Source organism: Schistocerca americana, chromosome 7 (assembly GCF_021461395.2).
Source record: "Schistocerca americana isolate TAMUIC-IGC-003095 chromosome 7, iqSchAmer2.1, whole genome shotgun sequence".
In the NCBI taxonomy this organism is placed as follows: domain Eukaryota; kingdom Metazoa; phylum Arthropoda; class Insecta; order Orthoptera; family Acrididae; genus Schistocerca; species Schistocerca americana.
Genome location: NC_060125.1, coordinates 599,919,319 through 599,937,320, shown reverse-complemented (window position 1 = coordinate 599,937,320; position 18,002 = coordinate 599,919,319). Strand labels below are relative to the sequence as shown.

General features: G+C 44.8%; 1 protein-coding gene and 1 non-coding gene across 2 annotated transcripts in view; one reads left to right on the top strand and one right to left on the bottom strand.

Annotated features, from left to right (window-relative positions):
• The window catches only part of LOC124623140 (AT-rich interactive domain-containing protein 2), a 323,487-nt gene that overhangs the window by 77,110 nt on the left and 228,375 nt on the right, over window positions 1-18,002 (top strand). The gene's annotated exons all lie outside the window — the stretch shown is intronic.
• On the bottom strand, window positions 2,350-2,433 carry Trnas-gga. Its single transcript is given in 2 exon segments — window positions 2,350-2,384; window positions 2,394-2,433. It is a non-coding gene; the product is annotated as a tRNA-Ser (tRNA).

Below are 18,002 nucleotides of genomic sequence, written 5' to 3'. Positions count from 1 at the left end.
GACAACGTCGTGAGAGTTCAACATCTCCTGAAGTAGAGACTGATCGGTCTTGGACTGTAACGGTCTTGGACTGTAATCGTAAGAACGAAATGTTTCCCGGGAAGCGAATAATTTTCTTGATATAAAATACTTCCCGTGTACATTGTTAATATCACAGCTGCTAGGATAATACCACGTGACATGTAAATGTAGCAAAGCTCTGAACGAAGAGTAAGAAGACAGACGTCAAAGTAGATTGCCTAGAAAAAAGGTAATTCATTTTCTCCTAGATATTTAACATTATCATCTTTTACATAAATTGTATCAAGCCGCTACACAAGTTCATTGGGTTAATGGCGACTGAGGCTGTTAGCGAGAACAACATGCTAAAGGTAATAAGGCGACCATGATGTCCCTTAAAATTTTTTACGTGTCCTTGAATCCCAGCCATGCTAAGTTATCGATATGGGAGGGACGCGTGACGAGCTTCCAGGTGTGGGTGAATGGAACAGAAATAGCAGGCGAAGGGTCATCCATGTAGATTAGATTGAGCAGCGAAAAGACGAAGATATTGAAGCTTCTAACAGCGGCACCACTATATGTGAAAAATTGAGGGCGGCACCGAAAAGACTGCTCGGGAAAAGACGCGATAAGTAGCCGTTGTTTCCAAAGGTCTTTGATAGTAGTGTGTTGCCCTCGTGTCGTGATAACGTAATCGGCACCGATAAATCGTGTTGCATAACGACCGTTAACCGACAAGCACTAGCGCAAGCGCCGTGCTTCAGTAAACCAGTGCAGCGTCATCTTCGGCGTTCCCGAGTAGACTGTGACACCGATTCCTGCTGCTGTTCTGCAAGTTCAGTGTTCACACCCAAAGCGTCAGTGTAGTATTCATATATCCGTCATTCGAATACCTTCCTGCGAGTTTCGGTTTACTGGTGGTCATCATCGATCAGATTTTACGGGCAGTGCACAGGCATCTGTGAGACTGTGAAAGGTCTCAAGCAGTATGCACGATGAAGGACGCTCAGCTGTCTGAGCAGCGGAAATTTATACGAGAAGCTTATCTGTGCCAGAATTATGGGCGTCTTTTATAGCACTATTACCCATCGGGATTAATGTTCGTTCTGTGTATTGTAGATTTGTCTTTTGAGACGTGTTGTTTACATAGTAGTTAAACCACCGTCCAGATCTGCATTACCAAAGGAACAAGACCAATACACCGTAATGTTATTTATTAGTTTCGTAAGTGATCTGATATGTGGAGTGAAACATTGAAAAAACGTAAAACTTGCTAATTTCGTTGAACAAGGAACGAGTGAATTTTCATTTAGCTTTAAGCCAGCCCATTACTGAGAAATGTACACTAATTACATTTTACCCTACGTCAACATCTGCTTAGAATTGCACGTTGACATTACAACGAAGTTATTTCATCAAAGTTAACGACATGTGTTGAAGATTAGATACCAACAGTCTTTTTAGCAGACGACGAAGTCTGCCATTTACAGCTGACATGGAAACAGTGACATTAGGGTTTTAAGACTATGGAAAAACGTTAACACCACGTGGAGTGTCTAATGAGAAATATCTAGAAAGAAGAAGATCCGCTCCTCGTGATTGATTTGGACATGGCAGATTAATTTGCAGAGCAGTTGTAGGAGGAATGTAAGAATGGTTCAAATGGCTCTGAGCACTATGGGACTTAACTTCTGAGGTCATCAGCCCCCTAGAACTTGTTGTTGTTGTTGTGGTCTTCAGTCCTGAGACTGGTTTGATGCAGCTCTCCATGCTACTCTATTCTGTGCAAGCTTCTTCATCTCCCAGTACTTACTGCAACCTACATCCTTCTGAATCTGCTTAGTGTATTCATCTCTTGGTCTCCCTCTACGATTTTTACCCTCCACGCTGCCCTCCAATGATAAATTTGTGATCCCTTGATGCCTCAGACCATGTTCTACCAACCGGTCCCCTCTTCTAGTCAAGTTGTGCCACAAACTCCTCTTCTCCCCAATCCTATTCAATACCTCCTCATTAGTTATGTGATCTACCCATCTAATCTTCAGCATTCTTCTGTAGCACCACATTTCGAAAGCTTCTATTCTCTTCTTGTCCAAACTATTTATCGTCCATGTTTCAGTTCCATACATGGCTACACTCCATACAAATACTTTCAAAAACGACTTCCTGACACTTAAATTTATACTCGATGTTAACAAATTTCCCTTCTTCAGAAACGCTTTCCTTGCCATTGCCAGTCTACATTTTATATCCTCTCTGCTTCGACCATCATCATTTATTTTGCTCCCCAAATAGCAAAACTCCTTTACTACTTAAACCTAACTAACCTAAGAACATGAAACACATCCTTGCCCGAGGCAGGATTCGAACCTGCGACCGTAGCTGTCGCGCGGTTCCAGACTGTAGCGCCTAGAACCACTCGGCCACCCGGGCTGGTGAATGTAAGAAATCTGCATAATATTTATCATAGAGACGACGAATAATTATTATATGCACAAGGTGTACAATATGCCCATTAATGTCGGAAATCGCCGTATCGTTTAGCGCAGAATTGAAACTTCAGACAATATCATTCCTCCTCCTATCCTCCTCCTCCTTATTCAGTGCAACGAGTCATTGAGATGGGACTGGTGCAGATAAGATAGACACTACTTACTTGTGCCATTGAATAGCTTCGATATTTGGCGTTACCAGCAGGCTGTGTCGTTTAAAAGAGCTACGAGAAGAAACCATAAAACTGTCACCAAAATTGCCGTTTCGGCTAAACTTGGGTAAAACTGAATATCCCCGTCATGGTTCATTGTACTTCTTATTAACCTGATTAGGTTCTGCCGCTCATAAACGAGGGCTTTAAGTAGCGTCACTGAAGAATTAAATATTAACTGCATAAGAATAGTGATGCGTCGTGTTTCCTGGTTTATAAAAGACGAAAACAAACAAACCAGATGAAAATTCAATGTCTGCTTTCGCGTCTAGGGAAGAAGTTGAACGCGTGTGTGAGGCGCACAATAGGACATACACTATACCTAAAGGCAACCACAGACCACGTGGGGCGCACAATAGGAAATACAATATACCTAAAAGCAATCATAGATCTGACCTCTTTGGGGATGACCACATTGAAATTAGTATCAGTAACCACGAGGCAGTTGTAGCAACAATGTTTACCAAAGAACAAAGGGCAATTACAATAATTAGAAAGATTTATCTGTTCAGCAAAATAGAAAAGGGAGGAGTAGTGTCGTATAAGGGACTTGAAACTTTAGCTCTGGACAGGACCATCTAGAGGAACTAGGGCTCAAGTTCTAAAGAATTGTGAACCAAAACATTGGATAGATATGCACCCAATAGATCAGTTTTTGTTGCGGAGGTATCCTCTGTGGTATACAGTCGCTGTAAAGAAACTGTTAAAAGAAACAGAGACTACTGCATAATAGGCGTAAAACAAAGCATAGGGCTATAGACAGGTAAGTGCTGAATTAAACGCGTTTGGCTGTCAAGAGGGCAATGCGTGAAGCCTCCAGCTACTGTGATATCAGAATATTGTCGCAAGATCTCTCGCAAAACCCAAATAAATTATTGGCGTATGTAAAGGGTGTTAGTGGCATGAAAGGTAGCGTCCACTGACTAGTGAATGAGGCAGGAGCTGAAATTTAGGGCAGCATAATAAAATCAGAAGTGCGTAATTCCATTTTCAAATGTTCTTTTGGCAAGGAAAGTCCAGGAGTGATGCCACAGTTTAATTGTACTACCACTCCAAAGATGAGTGATGTAGGTATTAGTGTCAGTTTCGTTGAGAAACAACTGAAATCATTAAAACTGTATAAACCTCCTTTGCACCACCATCTACTGAAGATTACTCGAACAAAAAACTCCCCCCTACGGGTCCGGGGGTTAGAATAGGCCCGCGGTAATCCTGTCTGTCGTAAGAGGCAACTAAAAGGAGTCTCAAACGTTTCGGCCCTTATGTGATAGTCCCCTCTCGGGTTTGACCATCGTATTTCAAAATTATTCCGAAGAGCGAGGCGATTGGGGAAGGGCGCCTTACTTGGTGTATTGTGTCCATTGTGCATTGAGACCTTTAGCCAGCTTATTCGTCGCTGCATTGCAGTCCTGCCCGCTCTCCATCTCTTGGGCACAGACACATTCCTGGGTGCAATTTTCACCATTCACTGTGCAGTGTCGCTTTCTGCACTGACGACGACCATGGACAACTTGTCACCTAATATCCAGCACGGTAGCCAGTCCGTTGTGGTGGTGCCGCCATGTACCCTGTTGGTTGTAGCCCCCTGACAACACAGGGATCGCTCTGCTGATGCCTGCGCCGTTAACTCCCCACGTATGCCTATCCCACTGGGGCATCGGGACTCCCGGCAATGGCCATCCTGCCAGGTGGTTCTTGCTGTGGCTGGATGGCGCCCGTGGAGAGGGCCCTTGGTCGGAGTGGGTGGCATCAGGGCGGATGACCCGCAATGAAGCGGAGTCTGTCATCTGTCGCTGCCAGGAAATATGATCCGAACTCGTTCCCCTCCCTGGCTACACCGTGGGAGGAACGTCAGGCTAAAGAACGGCATGAGCCATATTCGCCCCGAATCTTAGTTTGTACGCATTCTGGTGGGTAATCTTTCGCCGCCATGAAGCCTCAGTTCTTTGTCGAACATTTAGAAGACAAGTAAGGGGAGGTGGACGGTTTGTCCAAGATGCGTTCTGGGTCTGTCCTAATTTAGACAGCATCATCTGCTCAGTCGAGGGCGCTCCTCGCCTGCGACCGCCCGGGTGATGTTCCTGTCTCCATAACGCCCCATAAGAGTCTCAACATGGTCCAGTCTTATCTTTCACAAAGACCTCCTTACGCAGTTCGGTGACGAGTTGCGCGCCAACATCTAGCGACGAGGTGTTCACTTCGTCCGGCGCGTATACAGGGACCCAAAGGACAATAGGGTTGCCATCAGTGCCTTCATCTTGGCTTTCGAGGGAGACACCTTACCCAAAAAGGTCAAGGTGATGGTGTACCGGTGCGATGTCCAGCCATACATCCCTCCCCCTATGCGGTGTTTCAAGTGCTGGAAGTTTGGACATGTGTCTTCCAACTGTAATTCCAGTCTTATATGCCAAGATTGTGGACGTCCTTCTCATCCTGACGCTCTACTCTCTTGGGGCTCTACCCTCCAAGACCCCACACAGTGTACAAGTGGAAGTTATCCAGTGGCTCTTTGTCCTTACATGATGCCGCTTAAGGGAAGCCCTCCCAGCAAGTTCTGAAAGGGCAGCGGGAACACAAACCGAAAACGAAGAAAAAGAAGCAACTCGCTCCACTGAAAGAGGTTCCAGTGGTCCCCACACCACCACCACCCACCCACCAGTTCCGCCTCTGAGGACGAGGTGGAGCTTCTAGTGTCCCCTGACGACCTAGCTCTCGCCAATGCCTCTAATAAAATGTTCGTAGCCGTTAGCCCTCCACTAATGGCAGCAGCTGACCCTAGGGAGTAACCTGCATTCTCCATCTCTTCATGCCTTTACAGAACAAAGAAAACGTTATCCTCCAGTGGAATTGCGGCGGTTTTTTCCACCACTTGGCTGAACTAAGACAGATTTTGAGCTCAACATCTACTCTCTGTATTGCCCTCCAAGGAACCTGGTTCCCAGCAACGCGGATGCCTGCCCTTTGTGGCTATCGGGGGTTTTATAAAAAGCGGACTGACTGTAGCAGGGCGTCAGGTGGCTTATATCTGTATGTCCTTACCTCTGTTTACTCTGAATCAGTGCCTCTTCACACAGCTTTAGAGGCTGTTCCTGTGAGGATAAGGACAATCTTGGATATTACCGTCTGTAATGTCTATCTTCCTCCAGATGGTAAAGTACCTTTTAATGAATTGGCTGCTCTGATTTCCCAACTCCCTCCACCATTCCTACTGCTGGGGGACTTCAACGCCCATAACCCCTTGTGGGGTGGCGCCATGATTACTGGCTGGGGTAGAGTTGTCAAGAATCTTCTCACTTCAGTGTGGTTCATGGAACTTATTCGGCCATTGACCTCGTGCTTTGCAGCCCAGGACTTTCACCATCCGTCCAGAGGGATCCTCCGCCATTGGTGTTGCGGAACACCGACTATAGGGAGCCATTCGGAATGCTCAGTCATGGGCTCTCGCCCACGGGTTTCACTTCTCTGCCGGCAAGACCTGCGTTTTGCACTTCTGTCGGCGACGGACAGTCCATCCTGACCCTGCACTTTTTCTTGATGGCCATCCAGTACGCCGGCCGCGGTGGCCGAGTGGTTGTAGGCGCTTCAGTCCGGAACCGTGCGACTGCTACGGTCGCAGGTTCGAATGCTGCCTCGGACATGGATGTGTGTGATGACCTTAGTCTTGTTAGGTTCAAGTAGTTCTAAGTTCTTTGGGACTGATGATCTCAGACGTTAAGTCTCATAGTGCTCAGAGCCATTTTGAACCATCCACTATGGGTAGTCGAAACGTATCGCTTTTTAGGACTGTTTTTTGACGCCCAGCTAACATGATTCCCCAACATTCGTCAGCTTAAGCGAAAGTGCTGGCGGCATCTTAACGCCCTCAGCTGCCTAAGCAACACCAATTGGGGGAGGGGGGGGGGGGCGGCAGATCCCTCTACGTTGCTGGGCTCTACAAAGTCATAATTCAGTCACGACTTGACGATGGGAGTGTAGCGTATGGTTCATCAGCGCCCTCAGCATTGAAGTTGCTTGATCCTGTGTACCACTGCGGGGTCCGTCTAGCAACGGGCGCTTTTCTAACGAGTCCAGTGGCCAGTCCACTAGTGGAGGCTGGAGTCGCTCCATTGCACACCAGGCGCCGCCAACTGCTCGCCCACTATGCAACTCGCATCCATAGCTCGCCTCAGCATCCGTTCCCGAACACAGTGGTTCTTCTCCTGGAACGGCGACCTCAGTCAGGGATAACGATCGCTGTACGTATCCGTTCCCTGTTGTTTGAACTCGAGTCATTTCATTTACAGCATTTCGTCCGTGGCCATACACATACGTCTCCGTGGTGTATGCCTCGGCCGAAACTACGGCTCGGCCTTTCGCAGTTCCATAGGGACTCCGGTCCTCCTGAGGCACTCCGCAGTCACTTTTTATCGATCTTTGACGCGTCCCATGGTTCTGAAGTCATCTATACCGACGGCTCGCTGGTTAATGGTTGCGTAGGCTTTGCCTATGCGCACTCGGCGCATATCGAACAGCGCTCCTTGCCGGCTGGCTACGGTGTATTCACTGCCGAGCTGGCGGCCATCTCTCGTGACCTTGAGCATATTCGTTCTCGCCCCAGTGTGTCCTGCCTGTTCTGCAGTGATTCGGTGAGTGGTTGACAGGCCATTGATCAGTGCTACCCACGCCATCTTCTGGTAGCAACTATCCAGGAGTCGGTTTATGCCCTCGAATGATCTGGTCGATCAGTAGTCTTTGTATTGACCCCAGGGCATGTTGGAATCCTGGGAAATGAGCTCGTTGACAGACTGGCCAAACAGGTCACTCGTAAGCCGCTACTGGAGTTTGGTGTACCCGAACCTGACCTCCGATCGGTGTTTCGCCGCAAAGTTCTCTGGATTTGGGATGCTGAAGGCGCAGCTTAGTTACGCCCAATAAACTCCGCGCTATCAAGGAGCACACAACTGAGTGGAAGTCTTCTCTGCGGGCTTCTCGCAGGGACTCTGTGGTCCTCTGCCGCCTTCGCATCGGCCACACTTGGCTGACTCATGGCATCTTCTCCGGCTTGAGGCCCCACCACGTTGTCGGTGCGGTTCCCGTTTGACAGTGGTCCACCTTTTGGTGGACTGCCCACATCTAGCCGCTCTAAGACGGAATTTTAATTTCCTTGACTCCCTTCCTTCGATTTTAGGAGACGATGCCTCCACGGCTGACTTGGTTTTACATTTTCTACGTGACGCTGGTTTTTATTCTTCGGTTTAAGTTTTTGTTCCTGCACTTGGTCTCCCTCTGCTGTCTACCCTAGTAGTTTTAGGTTAGAGATTTTAATGTGTGTTTAGAGTGGCTGGCTCATCCTCCTTTATCCTCGTGATCAGTCAGCCCAGGACATTTGCTCTACTGTTTTAAGCTCTTCTGCCTTTTTCATGTATGTCTGTGCTTTTCTTTTCTGCTGTTGTACCTAGTGTGTTCAGCTTTGTTTTTTGTTAGTTTTTTTTGTCTTTTTTCCACCTTGAACTTCTGTGGTGTGTCCTGTTTGTTTTCCGTTTTATCTCGTGGATTTAGTTCAATGGAACAAGGGAGCGATGACACGTGGTTTGGTCCCCTTAAACATCAAACCAACCAACCAACAAAAAACTATGCCCATTCGTTAAAAGAAAGCTTGGGTCATACCCGACTGCAAGAAGGGTAGCAAAGTGATACACAAAATTAGCTTCCAATATCCTTGGCGTCTATTTTTCGTAGAATCTTAGAACATATTCTGAGCTCAGATATAATGCCAACCAGCACAGATTCCGAAAAAATCGATCGTGTAATACCCAAACTCGCGCTTTTCTCACAAGACATCTTGGAAGCAGTAGATCAAGGCAGTCAGCCAGATGCAGTGTAGACTTCTGAAAGGCGTTTCACTCACTACCGTACGTAGGCTAGTTATCGAAAGTACAATCATATGGAGCCTCAAGCGAGATTTGTAACTGGATTAATGGTTTCTCGGTGGGGACGACGCAGTATCTTATGTTGTATGTAGAGTCATCTACAGATGTAAAAGTAACTTCGGGTGTACCTGTGGGAAGTGTGTTGGGTCCCTTGCTGTTCATGTGGTGTATGAATGAGCTTGCTCAACAAACTCACATTTTTCGTAGATGATGCAGTTATCTATAGTGAATTACTGTTTGAAACAAACTACATAAATATTCAGTCAGATCGTGATAACAATTGAAAGTGGTACAGAGATGGGCAACTTGCTTTAAATGTTCAGAAATATCTAGCTGGACTTCCCTCAAAACGTAAAAAAAATGCGTAATATCCTAAGGTCGTAATACCAATGAGTCGCATTTGGGGTCGGTCAACTAGTACTGTTACGTGGGTGTAACAATTTGTAGGGGAATGAAGTGCAGCGATCACTTAGGCTCAGTCGTGGGTGAAGCGGGTGGCAGACTGCAGTTTGCTTGTGAAATCCGCCCTAGAATATTGCTCAAGTGTGTTGGATTCGTACCAAATGGGACTAACAGGTGCCATTAAACGGATACAAAGAAAAGCAGTACGAATGGTCACAGGTTTTTCATCTCATGGTATAGTGTCACGAGGATGCTGAAAGAACCGCGCTGGCGGACGCTTGAAGATAGACGCGAGCTATCCCGGGAAAACCAAATTGAAAAGTGATGAATCTAGGAATACACTGCAACCTCCTACGTTTCGCTCCCATAGTGACCACGAAGACAAGATTAATTACAGCACGCAGAGAGGCATTGAAGCAATTATTCTCCACGTGTTCCATACGCGAATGGAACAGGAAAAAGCTCTAATAAACGGTACAATTTTACAATTAAGAGACGAAGTATACGATTAGGGTTGCAAGAATTACCGAGGACTGCGCCCTCAGATGCCATGGATTGAATATCACTTCAAATTGCCACACTACAATGGCTGAACGAGCTGGGAAGAGACAACGTGTATTAAATTTTAAGGCGGAGGCGTTTTATTACGGCAGCTCGTGGTCTTCAGTTTTTGTGAATGTTAAATTAGTTCATTCATTGGTTTTGCTATGCTGGAGAGGCCAAGTGGGAACAGTAGAGAATTCTGTCACCATGTGGTAATATTTTGAGTTGGAACTACATCCCACTTCCATGGCTGCTAAAGATTCATTTACTAAGTGAGAGAACCAAAATTAATGAGTGAGAGGCAAAACGTACATAGATTGCGTAGTGATTTTCTGTGTTACCTATCAACGTCAGACGATAGACTCGCGTTCTAGAGGGTTGTGGTTCAGATCTTTATCCGGCCATCCAGGGTTAGGTTTTCCGTGGTTTCCCAGAATCACTTAAAGCAAATGCCGGAATGTTGTTTCTTTTTTTAATTTTATTGTTTTCAAAAAGAACGGCTGAGTTCCTTCTCTATAACTCCCTAGTCCTAGCTCTTGCTTCATCTCCAATATCCTAGTAGTCGGTAGGACGTTAAAACCCCGATCTTCCTTCGTTCCTTTTTGATGTTCACAATAGTCGAAGATTCTGCTAAACGTAACCCTGATATCATCTTTACTTCCTGGATATACTCACTTACAAATTCAGGCCAGTTTCCTTACGGATTAGAGTTCTGTGTTATGCTTAAGTGAATTAGCGAGTGGTGTTTAACTCAGGCTGTTTGCACCACGTCAGAGGATCGATGAGAGGTTTATCCCTAGAGCCGGCCGCGGTGGTCTCGCGGTTCTAGGCGCTCAGTCCGAAACCGCGCGACTGCTACGGTCGCAGGTTCGAATCCTGCCTCCGGCATGGATGTGTGTGATGTCCTTAGGTTAGTTAGGTTTAAGTAGTTCTAAGTTCTAGGGGACTGATGACCACAGATGTTAAGTCCCATAGTGCTCAGAGCCATTTGAACCATTTTTTTTACCCCTAGACTTACTACTGCTTTGTTGAAGTCCCTGAAATAAATACTCAGTCAGAAGTGGACGCAGTATTATGGCTTACTAGTACAAGTCGTTATCAGGAGAAAGAAAACTGGCGTTCAACGGATCGGAGCGTGGAATGTCAGATCCCTTAATCGGGCAGGTAGGTTAGAAAATTTAAAAAGGGAAATGGATAGGTTAAAGTTAGATGTAGTGGGAATTAGTGAAGTTCGGTGGCAGGAGGAACAAGATTTCTGGTCAGGTGACTACAGGGTTATAAACACAAAATCAAATAGGGGTAATGCAGGAGTAGGTTTAATAATGAATAAAAAAAATAGGAGTACGGGTAAGCTACTACAAACAGCATAGTGAACGCATTATTGTGGCCAAGATAGATACGAAGCCCACGCCTACTACAGTAGTACAAGTTTATATGCCAACTAGCTCTGCAGATGACGAAGAAATTGAAGAAATGTATGATGAAATAAAAGAAATTATTCAGATAGTGAAAGGTGACGAAAATTTAATAGTCATGGGTGACTGGAATTCGGTAGTAGGAAAAGGGAGAGAAGGAAACGTAGTAGGTGAATATGGATTGGGGGTAAGAAATGAAAGAGGAAGCCGCCTGGTAGAATTTTGCCCGGAGCAAAACTTAATCACAGCTAACACTTGGTTCAAGAACCATAAAAGAAGGCTGTATACATGGAAGAAGCCTGGAGATACTGACAGGTTTCAGATAGATTATCTAATGGTACGACAGAGATTTAGGAACCAGGTTTTAAATTGTAAGACATTTCCAGGGGCAGATGTGGACTCTGACCTCAATCTATTGGCTATGACCTGTAGATTAAAACTGAAGAAACTGCAAAAAGGTGGGAATTTAAGGAGATGGGACTTGGATAAACTGACTAAACCAGAGGTTGTACAGAGTTTCAGGGAGAGCATAAGGGAACAATTGACAGGAATGGGGGAAAGAAATATAGTAGAAGAAGAATGGGTAGCTTTGAGGGATGAAGTAGTGAAGGCAGCAGAGGATCAAGTAGGTAAAAAGGCGAGGGGTAGTAGAAATCCTTGGGTAACAGAAGATATATTGAATTTAATTGATGAAAGGAGAAAATATAAAAATGCAGTAAATGAAGCAGGCAAAAAGGAATACAAACGTCTCAAAAATGAGATCGACAGGAAGTGCATAATGGCTAAACCGGGATGGCTAGAGGAGAAATGTAAGGATGTAGAGGCTTATCTCACTAGGGGTAAGGTAGATACTGCCTACAGGAAATTTAGAGAGACCTATGAAGAAAAGAGAACCACTTGCATGAACATCAAGAGCTCAGATGGAAACCCAGTTCTAAGCAAAGTAGGGAAAGCAGAAAGGTGGAAGGAGTATATAGAAGGTCTATACAAGGGCGAAGTACTTGAGGACAATATTATGGAAATGGAAGAGGATGTAGATGAAGATGAAATGGAAGATACGATATTGCGTGAAGAGTTTGACAGCGCACTGAAAGACCTGAGTCGAAACAAGGGCCCCGGAGTAGACAACATTCCATTGGAACTACTGACGGCCTTGGGAGAGCCAGTCCTGACAAAACTCTACCATCTGGTGAGCAAGATGTATGAGACAGGCGAAATACCTATAGACTTCAAGAAGAATTTAATTCCAATCCCAAAGAAAGCAGGTGTTGACAGATGTGAAAATTACCGAACTATCAGTTTAATAAGTCACAGCTGCAAAATACTAACGCGAATTCTTTACAGAAGAATGGAAAAACTAGTAGAAGCCGACCTCGGGGAAGATCAGCTTGGATTCCGTACAAATGTTGGAACACGTGAGGCAATACTAACCCTACGACTCATCTTAGAAGCTAGATTAAGGAAGGGCAAACCTACGTTTCTAGCATTTGTAGACGTGGAAAAAGCTTTTGACTATGTTGACTGGAATACTCTCTTTCAAATTCTGAAGGTGGCAGGGGAAAAATACAGGAAGGGAAAGGCTATTTACAATTTGTACAGAAACCAGATAGTAGTTATAAGAAACGAAGGGTATGAAAGGGAAGCAGTGGTTGGGAAGGGAGTGAGACAGGGTTGTAGCCTATCCCCGATGTTATTCAATCTGTATATTGAGCAGGCAGTGAAGGAAACAAAAGAAAATTTCGGAGTAGGTGTTAAAATCCATGGAGAAGAAATAAAAACTGTGAGGTTCGCCGATGACATTGTAATTCTGTCAGAGACAGCAAAGGACTTGGAAGAGCAGTTGAACGGAGTGGATAGTGTCTTGAAAGGAGGATATAAGATGAACATCAACAAAAGCAAAACGAGAATAATGGAATGTAGCCGAATTAAATTGGGTGATGCTGAGGGAATTAGATTAGGAAATGAGACACTTAAAGTAGTAAAGGAGTTTTGCTATTTGGGGAGCAAAATAACTGATGATGGTCGAAGTAGAGAGGATATAAAATGTAGACTGACAATGGTAAGGAAAGCGTGTCTGAAGAAGAGAAATTTGTTAACATCGAGAATAGATTAAAGTGTCAGGAAGTCATTTCTGAAAGTATTTGTATGGAGTGTAGCCATGTATGGAAGTGAAACGTGGACGATAAATACTTTGGACAATAAGAGAATAGAAGCTTTTGAAATGTGGTGCTACAGAAGAATGCTGAAGATTAGATGGGTAGATCACATAACTAATGAGGAAGTATTGTATAGGATTGGGGGGAAGAGAAGTTTGTGGCACAACTTGACTAGAAAAAGGGATCGGTTGGTAGGACATGTTCTGAGGCATCAAGGGATCACCAATTTAGTGTTGGGAGGGCAGCGCGGAGGGTAAAAATCGTAAAGGGAGACCAAGAGCAGATTCAGAAAGATGTAGGTCGCGGTAGGTACTGGGAGATGAAGAGGCTTCTACAGGATAAAGTAACATGGAGAGCTGCATCAAACCAGTCTCAGGACTCAAGACCACAACACAACAACAACAACAGTACAAGCTCTCAGTTTGTTCGCTTTCTTCCTGTGGGACGACGACAGGAGCGCACCGTAGCCGGCCTGGACGCGTAGCTGGTGTGCTAGGACCAGACTGCATTGAAAGTGCGGCGGACGCGTGCGAGACCGGGTGAAAGTGTGGCCGCGGCGGCGCTTTCTCCGTTGTCCGCTCGTACGTAGCCTGCGGTCTTCCCACTGCTGCTCTGCGTGTCGTGGTCTCTTCCTCAGCCTTCGTTTTAGTGTACTGTCACAGCGTAGGCACAATCGATTGGAGGACACCGGCAGCTGCAGGACTTCTGTCCGATATACAGTGTTGCACGGTGTCTGCAGAGACGATATTCTCTCTGAACTACCAGATGAATTAGTTGGATGTGTGCTACAGGCGCAACTGCTACTCATTGCCAACTATTTCTCAACCGCTGTCAAAAACGCGGTGGAGAGTTGGACCTCACCGCGCCTGTTACGAGGAAGCCAGTGGTTGCAGCACCTCCAGTGCAGATGCACTTGTGGGTGATAGGTGTTGTCGCTGTATCTATGATTTAGTGTAGACGAGAACCATCGAAGGGCTGATTGATTTCCTTCTTTTGACGCATACCCCACACACCGTTGGGTGACTTGCGGAGTATAAATGCAGATGTGGTGGATAGAAAGGGAGCAGGGGGGGTGGGGTGGGGGGTGACAGGGAATGCTTATAAGAAAATGGCAAGTTCCATAATGAAATTTTCACTCTGCAGTGGTGTGTGCTCTGATATGACACCTCCTGGCCGATTAAAACTGTGTGCCGGACCGAGACTCGAACTCGGGAGAGCTACTGTGAAGTTTGGAGGATAGGAGACGTGGTACTGGCGGAAGTAGAGCTGCGAGGACGTACTTGGGTAGCTCAGTTGATAGAGCACTTGCCCGCGAAAGGCAAAGGTCCCGAGTTCGAGTCGCGGTCCGGCACACAGTTCAAATTGCAGGTTGCCTTCTCCATATGCAGACAGAGTTGTGTTAAGATGAGCGAACTTGTATTATACAATATAATTACTCATTAGTGCCTATCTCTGGTGTACAAACTCGCATTGGAATTATTTTCAAGCGGTATTGTGCTCAAGGTATGGTAGTGAATGTATAGGTATATTCACAAGTACCTGCAAGGTTTCGGAAAATGACTGCGAGGACTATGAGACGTACAGAAAAACACACACGTCAGCGAATAGATTATCTCTACAAGTTGGGCACCGTTTGCGAATGAAGTGGCAAATGCCAATACGATAATCATACACGTCCCAACACGTCACCGTCGAAATCAGTGAATGCATTAATTTATCATCATTCATTGCAACTCTTCTAAATTCCGTAGCAGTGGAGGCAGGAATACACGATATTGGTCATAACACTATGAGAAGAAATCAATTGGCGTTCAGTCATCTGTCTGCAGGAACAGTGAAAGAAGTGAGAATCACGATGGGAAGCACGTCCAGTACAAGACTGACGTAGTTCGGCTTTGATGTGATGGTTAACGTCTGAAAGAAAGTGTCTTGGCGCACTTTCTAGTAGCACATTGAAGTCTGCGCTGTATTACTGTAATTGTGGCATAAGCTATTATTGCGACATCCCCCGGTATATGAAACCAAAATTTTCTGCGCAAAGAAAAATGCACCGTAAACTTATGAACAGGACGTGGCACAAAAGACGTTAATGTTTGGTGAATCACGGGTATGTCCACAGTTTCGTGTGGATTTCTGCGCCCCGAACACGCACGTTATATCGATTCACCTTTCCAGACACATGAGACGTGGCTTCTTCACTGAAAGCCAGTTTCTATGAGGAACCATCTTTCTCCAGTACAGATCATTGCAAAAATCGGAACGGAGCTCGTTGTCTCGCATGTAACAACTGCAGCCATTACGGCTTCACACGCCGATGTTTGCGTAGAATGCGCCAGACAGTTGGCTGCGCTATTTGTAGTTCTCTGCTCCCACGTACGGTCGATTTCGTTGGGATCCTGACGGATGGTTCCCGCATGTGGTCCACATCTCTGCTGACGGCCCCTGGGGGTATTTTCGTCGCATCACCTAAGCGGCCAGCCTCTTGGAATTTCTTCTGCCAACCATTGATTGTTAATTTACGGATACCATTGTATCCATAGTTATGTGTCATTTTTGTGTGTGTCTTGCACGCTGTATGTCGTGTAGTTTTCGCGCAGTAGCCGTCTGAAACCCCAGTGGTACGAGTAGCCTTGTGTATTTCATCGTTCATTTGTATGTCAGCTACACTGTTAATAACTCTCTGGCGTTTGTTTTAATAAATACAGCCGTTATTGATCGAACTGGCTCGTATATCCGTACTGAAGAAGGCAGAAATATATTGAGGGTTCGTTATGATAACGAGTAAGAGACGCAATGGTAGTTTTAGAGTGTCGCACGAAGCGTACAGCGACCCTCACACGTTCAATAATATTGTCAAACTGTCAATACATTGACCGTCTGAGGGCGCGTTTTGGCGTATGGTCAGCCCTAGAAATATTGATGAGCACTATCGATAGACCTCAAAATATTCTCAATATTGTCAGTACACATTCAAGTGTGAGGTCTAATATTGACTGTTTGCCAATATCGTCCATTCAGATGTTGCCAGAGCTTCACGAGCCAGCCAGGTGGCGTTAGTGTGCACTATTTATTTTTTCAATTCGCCGTTGTGTATATCATACCTTAGATTCAGTTTTTAAGGAGTCTTTTAACACAAAAGAATTTTAATACGTGTATGCAAGAATAATCATTGTGTATGCCACTTTAGGACGGTTCATGGAAGATTCTCTATAACATTGCCCAATTCATTTGAAAATGTAGTATAGATTGTTGAGTTACATAGCAGTTTTGAAAAACACTCCCATTTCGAAAAATACACCATGTATCTCCAGTGACTAGTACGATGTCTGTAAAATGCGTGTTAGTTTCTCCAAATTATCACAAACCGCAAAAAGTTTGACGTTAATTTCCTGAACAGGTTCTTGTCAGGCGTATGTAATTGCTTCATAGGTTTCCATAGAATTTGTGTTTGCTGATATTACAGAACTAAACTTCGAGCATTAGAATGACATTTCAGTCGCCAGATCTCTCTAAGTTACTCCTAAACTCTTGTCGAATGCGATTGCCTGTCTCATTAACGTAGTTTGCTTTTTTATTTTATCGCGTATTAACACTAATAACTTATCATACGATGCAGAACCCAACGGAAAATTATATATATATAATCTTTTGGGTCAGTGATATCGATTTCCGTCAGTAAATTACCATGTGACCAGTGGCTCCTTTTTTCAATCAATCTCGGGCTCATTTCTTCATTTTCGTTGTTCTCTGTTGCTTGCAAGCTACAGATAAAATAATTACAGCGCACGCTTTCTTCTGGGCATTCGACATCTTACCCTCGTGAAATCGCGTTGCCTACTGACAGTGTTTGTAAATATTATTGGTAGTGTGATGTCGCTTCAATATATTGATGGTTTGACAAACTACAGTACATATTGAACGTGTGCAAGCCCCATAATACTTTACGTTTCACAGACTTGCTGCACGTCGACTACCTGCAATGCATGTAACTGCAAGAGAGTTGCCTTATTTGTCTTTTCGTTGTTGTTCAAATAAGGCGCACTTTGTGACCGTCAACTGTCGCATAATACGTGTAAAATTTCCATTTTATGTGTTATCCTGGATTTTTTTCGCTAAACCGTGAGAGACTGGTTTAATTCGACCCCTTATTAATATTTCATTCTACCTTTCATACGACACAGCCGAAGCGTTGATGCTTTCATTTTTGTCACAAAACCTTAGCTCTGCAACAGTGAAACAGTGAGTGGGCTGTCTTATTAGCGTCATATGTAACGAATTAATTTTGTTCACTTATTGTTGTATTGCATCAGCAAGTAACAAACATTCTGATGTTTGGAAAACACTCTTGAATGATTCGTCTTCATTTGCGCAACACATTGGCGTAATCGGAGCGACTTGATACAGTGGTTACGACTCTCAATTAGTATTCGGGTGGAGCGTGGTTGAAATCTTCTCGAGGCCACACAGATACAGGCGTTCCGTGGTCTGTGAGAATTACATCCGTTAATTACAGTTTGGTTAGTCTTTAACTAGGCCATGGCCATTTTCCTGCACCATTAGTAATTTTTTGACTTGCCTGTCTCCAACCTTTTCTGCTGTAGGTCTACAGTAACCTCGCTGTTCAAAATAGGAGACAACATCCCCCATTACTAAAACTAATATTACCACATATTTTCAGGTTATAGCAGAATATGCTGGAAAATGAACTGTAGATCCATTCTCTGTGGCTCAGGACGTAAAGCAACCAGTTTTTACACGAATGAAAGAACTTGGACGCAGACGAGCCCTTGGTGTGATGCTTCTTCATCAGTAACATCCACCAATGTCTCACTTTTGGAGTAGCACTGGTTCAATGAAATAATCAGTGAATACA